Source organism: Phyllostomus hastatus, unplaced genomic scaffold (assembly GCF_019186645.2).
Source record: "Phyllostomus hastatus isolate PE091 unplaced genomic scaffold, TTU_PhHast_1.1 phas_scaffold_501, whole genome shotgun sequence".
In the NCBI taxonomy this organism is placed as follows: Eukaryota; Metazoa; Chordata; class Mammalia; order Chiroptera; family Phyllostomidae; genus Phyllostomus; species Phyllostomus hastatus.
The window spans coordinates 5,433,430-5,447,545 of record NW_025334033.1 but is presented as its reverse complement, the minus strand read 5'-3'; the positions used below and the strand labels follow the sequence as shown (position 1 = coordinate 5,447,545).

The window sequence follows — 14,116 nt, the reverse complement described above, 5'->3', positions numbered from 1 at the left end:
ACATTTTCAAGATGTGTTTTTTATTAAAAATGCATTCCATAAACATTTCTGGTAGAAAATCTTCCAACTTTTTATAGTGCCTTGCATTCCTTTACTCACAGAGTGTCTAAATGTGCATGCATATACATATGTAATATGCAGATAACAGATACTTTCATTTGCTTTTAGTTTTTGCTATTTGACATAGATTAGGCATTAAGGGAAAGAACACATGACACCAGAAATCAGAAGCCATCAGTTCAAGTCTCTGAAAATAAGTTAGACACTAAAGAGGCAACTATTTTATTTTATTTTATTAATTTTTATCTGAGATGATACATTTTAATATCACAAAATGATTATCATCATAACTTTAGCTGCTATCTCCACCATATCACATAATTACCATTTCATTTTTGTGGTGAGAACATGTAAAGTTTATTCACTTAACAACTTTCAAGCTTATAATATAGTATTATCTATAATCACCATACTATACAATAGATCCACAGAATTGATTAATCTTTTTATATATATTTTTTGAAATGTAAAATATTTTATTTTATTTATTATTATTTTATTGTTATTCTATTACAGTTGTCCCTATTTTTCCCCCTTCAACCTCCTCTGCCCAGCCTACCCCCAGCTCCCACAGTCAATCCCTACCCTGTTGTCCATGTCCATGGGTCATTCATACATGTTCTTTGACTAGTCCCTTCTCCTCCCCCCCATTACCCTCTTCCTGCCTCCCCTCTGGCCACTGCCAATGTGTTCCATGTTCTAATGTCTCTGGTTCTATTTTGCTCATTAGTTTATTTTGTTCATTAGATTCCTTTTATAAGTGAGATCATATGGTATTTATTTTTCCAGCTGTCTGATTTCACTTATCATAATAGTCTCCAGTTCTATCCATGCTGTTGCAAAAGGTAGGAGTTCTTTCTTTCTGCTGTGTAGTATTCCATTGTGTAAACATATCACAGTTTTTTGACCCACTTATTTACTGATGGGCACTCGGGCTGTTTCTAGCACTTGGCTATTATAAACTGTGCTGTATGAACTTTGGGGTGCATAGGTTCTTTTGAATTCATGTTTTGGTATTCTTAAGATATATTCTCAGCAGTAGAATCATTGGGTCAAAAGGCAGTTCCAGTTTTGATTTTTTGAGGAAATTCCATACTGTTTTCCATAGTGGCTGCATCAGTCTGCATTCCCACTAACAGTGCTCTAGGGATCCTCTTTCTCCACAGCCTTGTCAGCACTTGTTGTTTGCTGATTTATTAATGATAGCCATTCTGACTGGTGTGAGGTGATATCTCATTGTGGTTTTAATTTGTATCTCTCTGCTGGCTAGTGGTCTTGAGCATCTTTTCATATGTCTATGGGCCATCTGCTTGTCCTCCTGAAGTGTGTCTATTCAGGTCCTTTGTCCATTTTTAATTGGATTGTTTGTCTTCCTGGTATTGAGTCATACGAGTTCTTTATATATTCTGGAGATTAACCTTTGTCCAATGTATCATTGGAAAATATATTCTCCCATATGGTTAGTTCCCATTTTGATGATGGTTTCTTTAGTCATGCAGGAGCTTTTTAATTTGATGTAGTCCCATTTTTTCCCTTTATTCCCCCTGTCCTAGGAGATATAGGGGCAAAAATATTGCTATGTGGGATATCTGAAATTCTACTGCCTATGTTGTCTGCTAGGACTTTTTGGTATCATGACTTATTTAAATCTTTTATCCATTTTGAGTTTATTTTGCTGTATGGTGTAAGATGGTGGTCTAGTTTCATTTTTTTGCATGTACCAGTCCAGTTTTCCCAAAACCATTTATTGAAGAGACTATTTTTACTCCATTTTATGCTCCTGCCCCCTTCATCAAATATTAATTGAACATAGAGACATGGGTTTATTTATGGGCTCTCTATTCTTTTCCATTGATCTATGTGGCTGTTCTTATGCCAGTACTCGGCTGTTCTGATCACAGTGGACTTGGAGTATAGTTTTGCATCAGGTATTAAGATCCCTCCACCTTTATTTTTCTTTCTCAAGATTGCTGAGGCTATTAAGGGTATTTTTTGTTTTCATATAAATTTTTGGAGTATTGTTCTATATCAGTAAAATATACCATTGGTATTTTAATAGGATTGCATTGAATCTATAGATTGTTTTGGATAGTATGGATATTTTAATGATGTTAATTCTTTCAATCCATGAACACAGTATATGCTTCCGTTTACTTGTATCTTCCTCAATTTGTTTCTTCAGTGTTCTATAGTTTTCTGAGTACAGGTCTTTTACATCCTTGGTTAAATTTATTCCTAGGTACTTTATTTTTCTTGTTGCTATAGATGAGAATTTTTTCCTATTTTCCCTTTCTGGTAGTTCATTGTTGGTATACAAAAATACCATTGGTTTCTGATATTGATTTCATATCCTGCTACTTTGCCAAATTCACTTATTAGGTTGAGTAGTTTTTTGGTTGAGACTGTAGGTTTCCTTTGTACACTGTCATGTCATCTGTAAACAATGATAGTTTTACTTCCTCCTTTCCAATTTTCACGCCTTTTATTTCTTTTTCTTGTCTGATCACTGTGGCTACAACTTCCAATACTATATTGAGTAAAAGTGGTGAAAGCAGACACCTTTGTCTTGTTCCTGATCTTAAGGGGAGAGCTTTCAGTTTTTGCCCATTGAGTATGGTGTTGGCAGTTTTCTCGTATGTGGCTTTTATTATGTTGAGGAATGCTCCCTCTGTTCCCATTTTGCTGAGTGTTTTTATCATAAATGAATGCTGGATTTTACAGTGTCTTTTGTAAAAGTGGTTTTACAGTGTTTTTTTCAGTGTCTATTGATATGATCATGTGGTTTTGTCCTTCATTTTGTTTATGTGGTGTATTATGATCATTGATTTGTGAATACAGTCCCATCCTTGCATCCCTGGGATAAATCCCACTTGATTACGGTGTATGACTTTAGCATCTATGTTCATCAGGGATACTGGCCTATAATTTTCTTTCCTTGTTGTGTCTTTACCTGGTTTTGGAATTAGGGTAATATTGGCCTCATAAAAAGAGTTTGGGAGTCTTTTCTCTTCTTGAATTTTTTTTTTGGAATAGTTTGAGAAGAAAAGGAATTAGTTCTTCTTTGAATGTTTGATAAAATTCACCCTTGAAGACATCCAGCCCAGGGCTTTTGTGTGCAAGGAGTTTTTTTGATTACTGCTTCAATTCTGTTCATTGCTATTAGCCCATTCAGGCTTTCTGCTTCTTCTTGGTACAGTTTTGGAAAATTGTATGTTTCTAGAAATTTATCCATTCACCCAGGTTGTCCAATTTCTTGGCATATCATTGTTCATATTAATTTCTTACAAGGCAACTATTTTAAATGCTACTCAATATTCTGAGTTTAACTACTTTTCTTACAAATACCCTATTTTCCAACTCAAATTTAACATAAAGAAATAAACAACACATGTCCTTAATACCCATATGTTTTCTTTTTCCATCTCTAATGAACTGCTTTCTTTTCCATTTCACACTGCAACTTCAGCAATAATCTCTCACTTGGTTTCCCTTCTATAATCTTCCCTATAATTTTTACCCTAAAACATACACACACAAAACCCAAATGAACAGACAAAACTTCTACAAACCAAATACCTCTAACTGATTTTCTACACTGTGACTTAACAGTATTTCCGAATATCAAATCTAATTGTGTCAGCAACTTGCTGTAAAAGAAAAGAAAACAAAACAAAACAAAAAAACTGTACCTAGATTGCCCCAGTGAGAATGTTGAAGTCTATTGCATCATGCAAGGCTTTTCTTAATCTAGTTCCTGTTCTTTATACTCTAATCATACTACAAATTGTTGGCAGCTTCCACTCCTTCAAGCCTCTATGCCTCTGCACATGCTGTTCCTTTGGCTCAAAACACCTTTCCCCATACCTCCATTCCTCTATTCTAAATGTGGACGTGTAAGAATTACCATCCTGAACTCTCACTCTAGCTATTCCAGGCACATCTCAATCCCAGTACTTCTCATGCTGCAATTACTGGTTTATTTGCCATAACTGCTGGCTTACTGGTCTGTATCTCCCATTAGACTTAGCTCATTGAGAACAGAAATGGTATTTTGGGAAATCTCTGTATTCATGGGCCTAGCAGAGTGCCTGGTTCATGGATGACTCTTAGGAAATTCTGCCTAGTGATCATCTGAGTGATGGAATAAAATGAATGAAAGCCTAAGGATCTATTTAAAGACATGTCTAGTAGAAATTTGATTGTGTGACAGGCAAGTCTCCTGCCTCTTATTTTAATTCCCAAACATTTAGGTGCACTTGAAAATACATAATCTCGATCTTTAAGCACATTTTTAATATGCAAAGTCGACAATCTCTAAGTAGAGTGATTTGGGGTAGATGAAAGTATGGTAGATGAAAATCCATAAGATGATTTTAATTATTTTAGAGAAAGTTCTATTATAAAACAACAACAAAAATTATTAGCCAGTAGAATTCTAACTTTTCTCCATTTCTATTTTAGAAATTAAATTTTCCTAAAAATGATGCTTTTTGTTTAGAAAGCAAATTCCATACACATATACACACAGAGCAATCTTTAGTGCTTAAAACAGTAGCAAGCATAAGAATACCTTTTGAGGGAATCTTTTAAGAGGTACATTAAAAATTAATTTGAAATATCTACTAATGAATGCAAATGCCCTGCTATGACATAATTATGAGTAGGATGTTTGCATATATTTCTGTATCTTGTGATTTGAAATTTTTAAATAAATAATATTTTAAAATAAATACAATTCACCGATATGAATCAATTCTATACTTAGCAATACTGACTAAGGGTATATAAAAACATATTCATAAAAATTTGATAGACATATGTAATTTATATCAATAATAGAATAATACTTTAGATGAAAAACTAAACTGGATAACAGTTATGTTGAAAGTTGCACAGACTCATTGTAGCTTATCTTTGTCTCCAGAAGACCACAGATATTTTTAGAAACTGGTGGTTGATATAACAATGAGGTCAGGATTGAATTATTCAGACTGTATACATACCAAAGTTGAACAAATTATTAAATAGATTTAAAAGAAGGTATAGTAAGTTGATTCAGGCCAGCATCATTTTTTATAAGTTCAGTACTTATCACAAGTGGGTGCTTAATGGAAAACAATGACACATTTGCTTATCTTTAGAGGCCTGTACTAATAACAAATGAAGTATTTAACTTAATGTAAATATCTTAGTGGTGAAAGTGAATCCCTACTTTTTACAAATGCTGGGGGAAATGCATTTTTCCCTTTAGTTTTATTATAACCCATAAGAAACTGATACTTAACTTATATGTACGTGCTGGCTGGATTGTTCCTAGGAACACTTTATCACAATCTATTCATACATATGCTCTGAAGTATGCAGACAACAAGAACACAATCTCTCATCCCCCCTTTCTGTCCGCTGGCCTGTAGACGGATACAAAGACAGTGGGAAATGATATTGCAGCTGCTCAGCTGCCTTAGGGATGTAGGAAGCTAGACATTGTGGCATTTTGGTCAACAGCCATATACCAGAAAACATCACACCACAGATATCCTATAGCCTGAATATTCAACGCCTCAAATAGCACATGGACTAAATAAGAGCTGTTTGTAAAATGGCGGCACAGTATAAAGCCACTTTCAAAGTTATTGTCTGAGTTTGAAGTGCAGAGGACTCCAGTCAGTTTGGTAGAATGCAATCCAACTCAAACATTTACTGAGATGTATTTTAGCACAATCGGTCAGAAAGAACCTCCCTGATCATTTTAGCAGGATATGAAAATAATGTGTTTATTTATTTCCTTGCATATTTTCTCTGTTTCCCACCATGATCTGAGCACCCTAAGGAGAGGGCGCACATGCGTCTTGTTCATTGCTGCATTCCTGGTGCTCAGAATAGTGAACACAGTAGGTGCTCAATGTGTCTCTGTTGAATGAGTGCTGATATTACTCTTGCCCTTGAGGAGACGTACGTCAATTAGTCTGCACTTGAAAATACTTAAGCCACATAGGTAAACAAACAATAGAAAGGCCCCAAAAGGAGCCTGTAGCACATTGGGGTCTCAGAAATCTATGAAGGTGTGAAGAAAATTGTGAGCAAGGAGTTCAGAAAATAAGTATGAATTTGCAGCTGATTTGAAACAGTTTACATGATCAACATTGAATTCAAGATTCTATTTTATTTTTACTTTCTTTCTTTGTTGGTCATTAACATCTAAAAATGTACTTTTCTCCCCTCTATATTAAGGAACACTAAAATAAGAGAAAATAATACAAACATAAAAAAATGAATTGCTTTGCATAAATTTAGAGTTCCGAAGGACATTTATGCGTTAGAACATTTCTTGATGTTAGTAAGCTTTTGTATCACATTTTGGACCATTTTATTCGTTCAGACTATATTTTATGGTTATTACATATACATTTCAACTTGTCTTATCTAGCTGGGTCCTTGATAGTGGTCCAAATAAATGAATCTACAGTTTAAATTCTTCCTTATCTAGTAGTTCATATACACAAGCTATTTTCCATAGGTACCTGGATAAGTCCTATAAAACTTTGGACATTTGGTTTCATTTACTCTTTCCCTTTCAACCCATAAAGAAACTTTTCCTGGATTAAGTACAAAATTCTGTGGTTAATATACGTATCTTTAATTATAAGGTATTCAAAAAATAAAACTGAGAGTCCTTATTTTTTTCCCAAAAAGTTCTTTCTTAGTGTTATGGGCTGAACTGTATCCTCCTAAAACTTCATATATTTAAGCCCCAATCCCCAGTACCTCAGAATGTGATCCTACTTGGAGACAGGAGTGTTATAGAGGTAGCTAGGTTAAAATGAGGTCATCAGAGTGAGCCCTAAGCCAATACAATTGGTATGTGTACTAGAAAATCTGGACATAGATATGCACAGAGGAGAGGAGTCTAAGACAGCAAGAAGACAGCCATCTGCATGCCACAGAGAAAGACCTAGCACAAACCCTTTCCTCACAGCCCTCAGAAGTAACCAGCCCTACCAACACTTTCATCTCAAGACTTCCAGCCTCCAGAACCTTACTAAAGTAAATTCTGTTGTTTAAACCACCCAGTCTGCCGTATTTTGTTAAGACAGGCCTAGCAAACTAATATGCCAAGAGTATCATGCAATTTTTTAATGTTGGTACTCTGCCAACTGAAAATATGCTTTATGATATTAAATTATCATTACAATTATTTAATAGGACAAAAAAGTAAACTTCATTTTTAAGTTTTTTAAGGTTTTTCAGACTTAAACGATTTAAACCTGGTTGAAAATATTTTAGCCTCAAAAATATCGAAGGTAAAGTTATTGTTTCTACAAGGGTCTTGTATACACAAGACCCTATGACCATATGTAGCAGAGCCATGCAGTTGAGGCCACCTCACGTGACCCCCCACCCCCTTTTTTATGATGCTACACCAATTCCTGGAGTGGTCCTAAGATAGACAATATTTTGTTTGGCCTCCTGTGTTTTTCTTTCCTTCTTTTTTCAAAAAAAAAAAAGTTAACCTCATTTAACATGGAGGAGACTAAGCATAAAAATCTGGATTTTCAGTAACGTTTGAAGAATTGGAAGATCTGTCCATACGAGGCCCACTGTATCCACATGGCCACAACAGGCTGAGATGGAGTGGTGGATGTTCCAGGTCAAAGCCTACCTGTTCTTAGGTTCACCACAGTACCCTTCCTTTAGGTTGTCTGCCTGGACCCTGTAGGCACATCACTCTGTAATCTCTGGTCCTAGGGGAGGACATCTTGGCTTTTCAATGATGGGAAGTATGGTTATGTAGGGTGCCCAGATAAACATCGTATTTGTTTCACTGTAGACAACACAGAAATGGTGGCTTAGCCCTCTCTTCCCAACCCGACTTGACTCACATCTCACCGTTTATTTGATTATCCTCTCCTACCTGTCAGTAGTCCACATAAGAGATCCCAAGAAGGTATTTCAAAGAAGACATGAGATATTAGATGCAAAAAGCGATTCTTGTTCAAGTCAATTTAAGAGATGTAGACTTAAACAATGATAAAACCTGTCTCCTTGCTATAGAACTTCTCAGAACTTTTGACATTTTAATGTAGAAGGCAGCATTTTCTAGAATCATTTGGCCATCCAACCTTTGTTTTGGGGAGCATTTTCAATAAACAGTATTCAGTGAAACTTTGACCCAGGCAAGCCTTTTTCCCATACAAAATAAAATAATTTTTTGCTAAGTAATGTGGATTTGTGTAGGAAATATAGAACTTTAGATGACTATTCAAATAGAATTTTTAAAAAGAATAATACTTTGCATAATTCACTTGGAATATCAATTTTTCAATTTTTGTTGGCTGTGGTATGTACAGAGATGGCCAACATAATGGATCTTTAAACACAATAAAATAGGTTTGTACAATTCTCCGTAATCAAAATGGAAACAGGAAGATGCATACTTATTTCCACTTGGCTCCAAGATGCCATCTTCTGCTTTACTTTAAATTTGCTAACAGTTGGAATATTTGCATAATTAATTTTGAAGCTTGATAGTTGCAAGTAACAGTTAAAATATGCATCACTGTGTGCATTTCTCATAAAGCATTTAACAAAATAATTGTAATATCATCTCCAAATCTAATAGCATATGAAACAATACCAATAATTCTTTTTTAAATGTTGGTTTTATTTCTGTAAGAAACAGCAGTGGGCTGCCTGAGAAAACAAAAGCAAGAGAGGGAGGGGACTGCCTGTCTTGTTTTTGTCAAACTAAAAGATTGAAAGACTGATGACTGTTTACTTTTATTGCATGTAGTACATCAGGTTTTTGACATTTAGAAACTTTGAAACCATCAAACACTGATAATATGAACAATTAATATTGGCATGTGATATTTACATTTTAAAATAAATTATGGTTATTAAAAATAGAGCTACTCATTTATTCGACAAATATTTATTAAGAACTTACTATATACCAGGCCCTGTTCTAGTCTACAGGATATAGCGGTAAACAAAAAGAAAAAAATTCCCACACTTGTAGAGCTTTAATTCTAGTGGCACAAACAAAATACGGGGCCGTATAAATCATGTAAGAAGGTGAAAAGAACTATATAGAAACAAAGCAAGGAAGGAAGACACAGGATGTTGGGGAGGGTCAGGCTAGGGAGAAGGTAACATGGTACCTGACTTTTGACACTGAACCACGTGTATATCCAAGAAGAGTGTTTCACTCATAGGAAACATTCAGTGCAAAGGGCCTGAGGCAGAATGTACTCGGCAAGTTAAGGAACAGGAAAGAGGCCAGAGTGGCTGACTCAGAGTGAGCAGAAACATGGTAGATGAGGTCACAGTGGTGTCCGGAGGGAACTGTGCACGGCAGTGAAGGCCAAAGTAAGAACTGCAAGATTTTTAGCAAAGGATTAACATGATCTTACTTATATTTGATGATCTGGGTGTTATGTTGAGAAAAGACTATATAGGAGCATTGAGTGGAAGCAAGAAGACCAGTTAGAAAGTTATTTCAATAATCCAGGATAGAGATAATGAAGACTTGGATCAAGTGGTAGCAGGATAGTGAAAAGTCATTGGATTCTAGATCTATTCTGAAGATAGATTCAACAGGATTTTCAGAAGATCAGAAGTGAAAGGTGGGAGAAACAAACAATAATAATTTTGCTTAGGCAGGTTACCTTGGGATAGGGAATACTTTTAGAGACATCAGAAATTCAGATTTGGCACATTGTATTTGAGATGGTTAACATATGAGCTACACTGAGATGCTGAGTAGGCAGTTGGATATATTGGTCGGACGTTCAAGGAAGAGATCCACGATGAAGACATAGCTTTTGGAAGTATTAGCACACAGATGGCATTTAAAGCCATGAAATCACCAAGAAAAAATATAGATATAGAAAAGAAGAACACAGTGAGTCTGGGACACTCCAACATTAAGAGAATTGCTTACAAGAGGGCAAACCATGAATGGAGACTGAGAGGCAGTGGCCGCTATGGCAGGGAAAAAAGTCAGAGGGCAGACACTTTAGAAATTAGATAGGATACTGTTTCAAGGAGCCACCAATAAGCTGTGTTGATGTTGCTGACAGGTCAAGAAAGAGTGAGTTCTGAGCACCAATCACTAGGTTTATTAACATGGTGATTTTGGTCATGAATGTAGTTTCAAACTATATTCTTACCTTTATTAATAAAAGTGAATTTATAGAATAATTTGGGGTACTCTAAGTGCCTCACACACCTTTACATCTTTTCTAAATAAAGTGGCCCCAGACAGTTCCCTGAATATGTTTTTCTATGTGGGTTAAATGACCTTAAATTCCTGGATACCACAGACAGATTCAGCAATGGCCACCTGATCTGTAAGCAGCCTGAGGTTGCCCAAATGGCGCACACAGTAGTCTGATCCCATAACTCCCTAGTAGGGGTGGAGAGTCATTAATTGGATAGTAAACTAGTCAGATTGTAACTAAGTGACCCAGACCTTATAATGAGGTATGAGAAACACTTGGAGAAAGGCATTTGTTCGCAAAAGCTTCATAATTCTCGAGGTAATATTTCAAGTATACAAACACAGTGGTACACAATATAAAATCTCCTGGTCTAGTTCTATTACTTCCACATGTTGGTGGCACACTTTGGCAACATAGACCATTGCAATATTTTCCAAATGCTCCTAATATAACAATAGGCTTGTGTTGGCTTCAGTCTAGACTCTAGATGAAATCACTTCATTTGAATAATTCAGAAGAAAGGCAGGTCCAAAAAATGGGCAAAAACAAGGGCAATCCTGGTAATAGTGCATGCAGGAACAAAGGCGTGAGAAAGGGCAGTGTGATGTACGCTTGTTGGGGTGGAATTAGGGAGGTACATGGAATAACATCTCAGGATAAGGCTAAAGAGGCAGGGGTCAGACTGTGGGAGGCCTTCAGTGTGCTTCAGGCTGAGGAGCCTGACTTTCCTCTGCAGGTAATGGACAACCACTGAAGACTCTGAAGAGGTTCGGATGTGTAATGAGTCTAGGCTATCAGCAGCAGAAAGTCCTTACCACCCGAGGCCTGAATGGGAGAGAAGAGGGAGAGGACAACCAAGGCTGACAGCAGCTGGAATGGAGAGGGTCGCCTGACAAGGCTGACGTGGTAGACATATGCAGTCGATCTAAGAGGACCCCAAAGTGAAGCAGCTGGAGGAATAAGTACCCGGCTGGCACTTCCTTTTCACCCTGTGGTCTCCTGCCAGTGCCTCCCACTGACTGAACCCAACAGGAAGCCAGAGGGCAAAGGACTCTTCTGATGTGGCCCATGTAAGTCAGATTTCCAGGTCACAGAACACAATAGAAGAGGTAAAGAGAAGAAACACTCAGAGGGATGTGGACCCGTGTTCTTGGAAGAGGAAGCAGTGGCAGGGTACAAGAGAAAAAGACAAAACAGGGAGGGCATGCAGTGTGGAAGACCGGAGCTTTCCTGGTTTTGAAAACGCTCCACTTCCTGGGCACTGGATCAAGAAGGTCCAGGTGAGTAGCCTTAGGCTCCTTAGCCTTTCAATCAGGAATGAAAGGAGGTTTAGGCAGGTGAGTAGGATGAAGGAGCATAACCAACTCTATACCAAAGCAGCATTGCATAGATACATGCCTAAGTGGCTTTGAAACAAAGCATGGGGGAATGTCAAGTTCTTCAGCATCAAGTGATTTGGGTGGGGAAGTAGATGCCACCAATATAAATATCAGGGTAATGGGTAATAGAAGGAAAAAAGAAATAAGCATAAGCCAAGAATAGTTTGCAAAGCATGAGGACAGCTACAATTCTGGGTAAGAAGGAAAACTGAGGAAAGTTAGAAATGTAATACGGAACCATCTTCCTCTAATGAGGGAGAGAATAAACAAAAACAGAGAGAGAAATGGGGGTGGTTAACAAAGTCATGTGTGGGAGGCTTGTCTCAGAGAAGCATGAAGCAAGGTCTTGGGGTGAGAACAAATACAGCAATGAATGTTATAAGAATTGTTTAGGGTAAATGAATAAATTTTTTTCTCTAAAAATGTTAAATATATTAACAAGCAGGGATGCTGCAATATGTGCCTCCTTCATAAGACTGAAGTTTCAATGACTAAATTCTGTGAGCAGTTGTTACCTTTCCCCCTAATACTTCCCTCAAAACCTTGCAATTTTTATTCTGCTTTGAAGGTATGGATTTCAACAGGATTAAGCCACATTATTAGCAAGTGTTCATTACTTACAAATGAACAAATATTAGGTGCTGGGAAATTACATCAAGTATAATCTCAAATAAAATAAACAATTATTCAACACAATTGTTAAAGAATGTGGCAAATATATATTAAGATAATATATTTAAAATTGACATGTTAACAGCTTAACATAAAATCTTAACATGTCTTATCATAGTCTACCAATTAGAAATAAGGTACATGACTATAAAAGATTGACTTTAAAATTTAAAAGGACCGACAGACTATATATATAGTCTTTTAAATTTTAAAGTTGATCACATAATATGCATATATATGCACATATGTATGTCTTTGGTAATTTTAGTGATTTAAAAAATTAATCTCAAATAAAAATGACTTAAAATGGTTAAAAAGTGTGTTGTATATATAAAGATAAGCATATTTAAAATACTTGATATGATAGAATCATAACATGGAAATCCTTACTTAAAATGTCTTAGTATAGTCTACCAATTAGAAATAATATGTGTATTAGTATGCAAAGATCAACGTTAAATTTTAAAAGTACAGTAAAACTATGTATCTTTGGTAATTTTAGTGATTAATGCTTTAATTAAGAGATGAGGTACGTGCAGACATATGCAATAAACTGACATAATTCATCATATTGCAAAGAATAACATGATGAATGCATATGTATATTGTGAATTATACAACACACATGCAAATCATATACTCATTATCATGCAGACATTATTTTTCCTACAGTCAAAATGCAACAAATCTTCAAGTACTACTCAATCTACTGCATGACTATTTAAGCACAAAGTAGTTTGCAGGGTCTCGTAGAATAATAATTTAAACAAGTTAATGGAAACAGAGAGCAGACATTTTAGTCACTGCATCTCTGTGTGAGCTAGACCGGAAGCCAGTCCCTATCCTACGCATCTATTGTTCCATAGTGCCACATTAAATGGGAGATTTGACTAAAATCTTTAAATATGCTGCAAAATTAATCTTTATTTTTTAAATGTTAAACACTGAATACATTGGTTATTGACTAATGGAAAAAAATAACACCACAGGTCTGGTCTGGAAGCAGTTTCTCAATGAAAGGATAATTATTTAAAAACACAACTCTTCTGGGATTGATTTGTCTTTCAATGAGGTATCCTCAAAGGATGACAATTTAAACATGAATACATTTGGTGCTAGGAAGTGGCCAGTAAACACTGTTGCCTGCATGCTTGGGAAGAGCAGACTAATACCCAAAATCTTGACAGAGGCAGAGAGGCAGAAACTAAGTTCTGTAGAACAGGCTGGAGTTATTTAAAAACAGCTACTTATCACATAGTCAGGTAACCTTCTCTATAGTTGAATGCAACTTGGAGACATGCTGTTAATTAAACTTTTTGACTGAACTCAATGGAAAATAAATGAGTTTTTTTTTTAAAATGAAAGTTAAAGAGGAAAGATCAAAGTGCTTCTGATACTCTTATTCCCGACTACACAGAATCAGTATTGTGCTCCAAGGAGACAACGTATATATGAATGTGTTAATTAAGATAAACAGTGCAAAAACCATTTTCTTTTTCTGATCATTTTGACCTCTAATGTGGGTAGGCCTTCAGTTAGTAGCAGAAAGATTACTAGATGTTCCTAACTTACAGGTGCGGTTTAGTCAGCATGTATGAAGGAGACTGAAAGGCCTTTTACACCTACTACATACATCAATGCATTAGAATTCTCATCCTTAAATCAAACCTAAAGAAAAATGTTTATAAGATTCACCATTGTGTGAATCAAATGTAATAGCTTCATGGAAGACTTTTTCTCATCTGGGATAAGAAGATAATACCCTTATAATATATTAACTTT

General features: G+C 35.9%; 1 protein-coding gene across 3 annotated transcripts in view; it reads right to left on the bottom strand.

Annotated features, from left to right (window-relative positions):
- The window catches only part of CDIN1 (CDAN1 interacting nuclease 1), a 211,143-nt gene that overhangs the window by 60,211 nt on the left and 136,816 nt on the right, over positions 1-14,116 (bottom strand). The gene's annotated exons all lie outside the window — the stretch shown is intronic.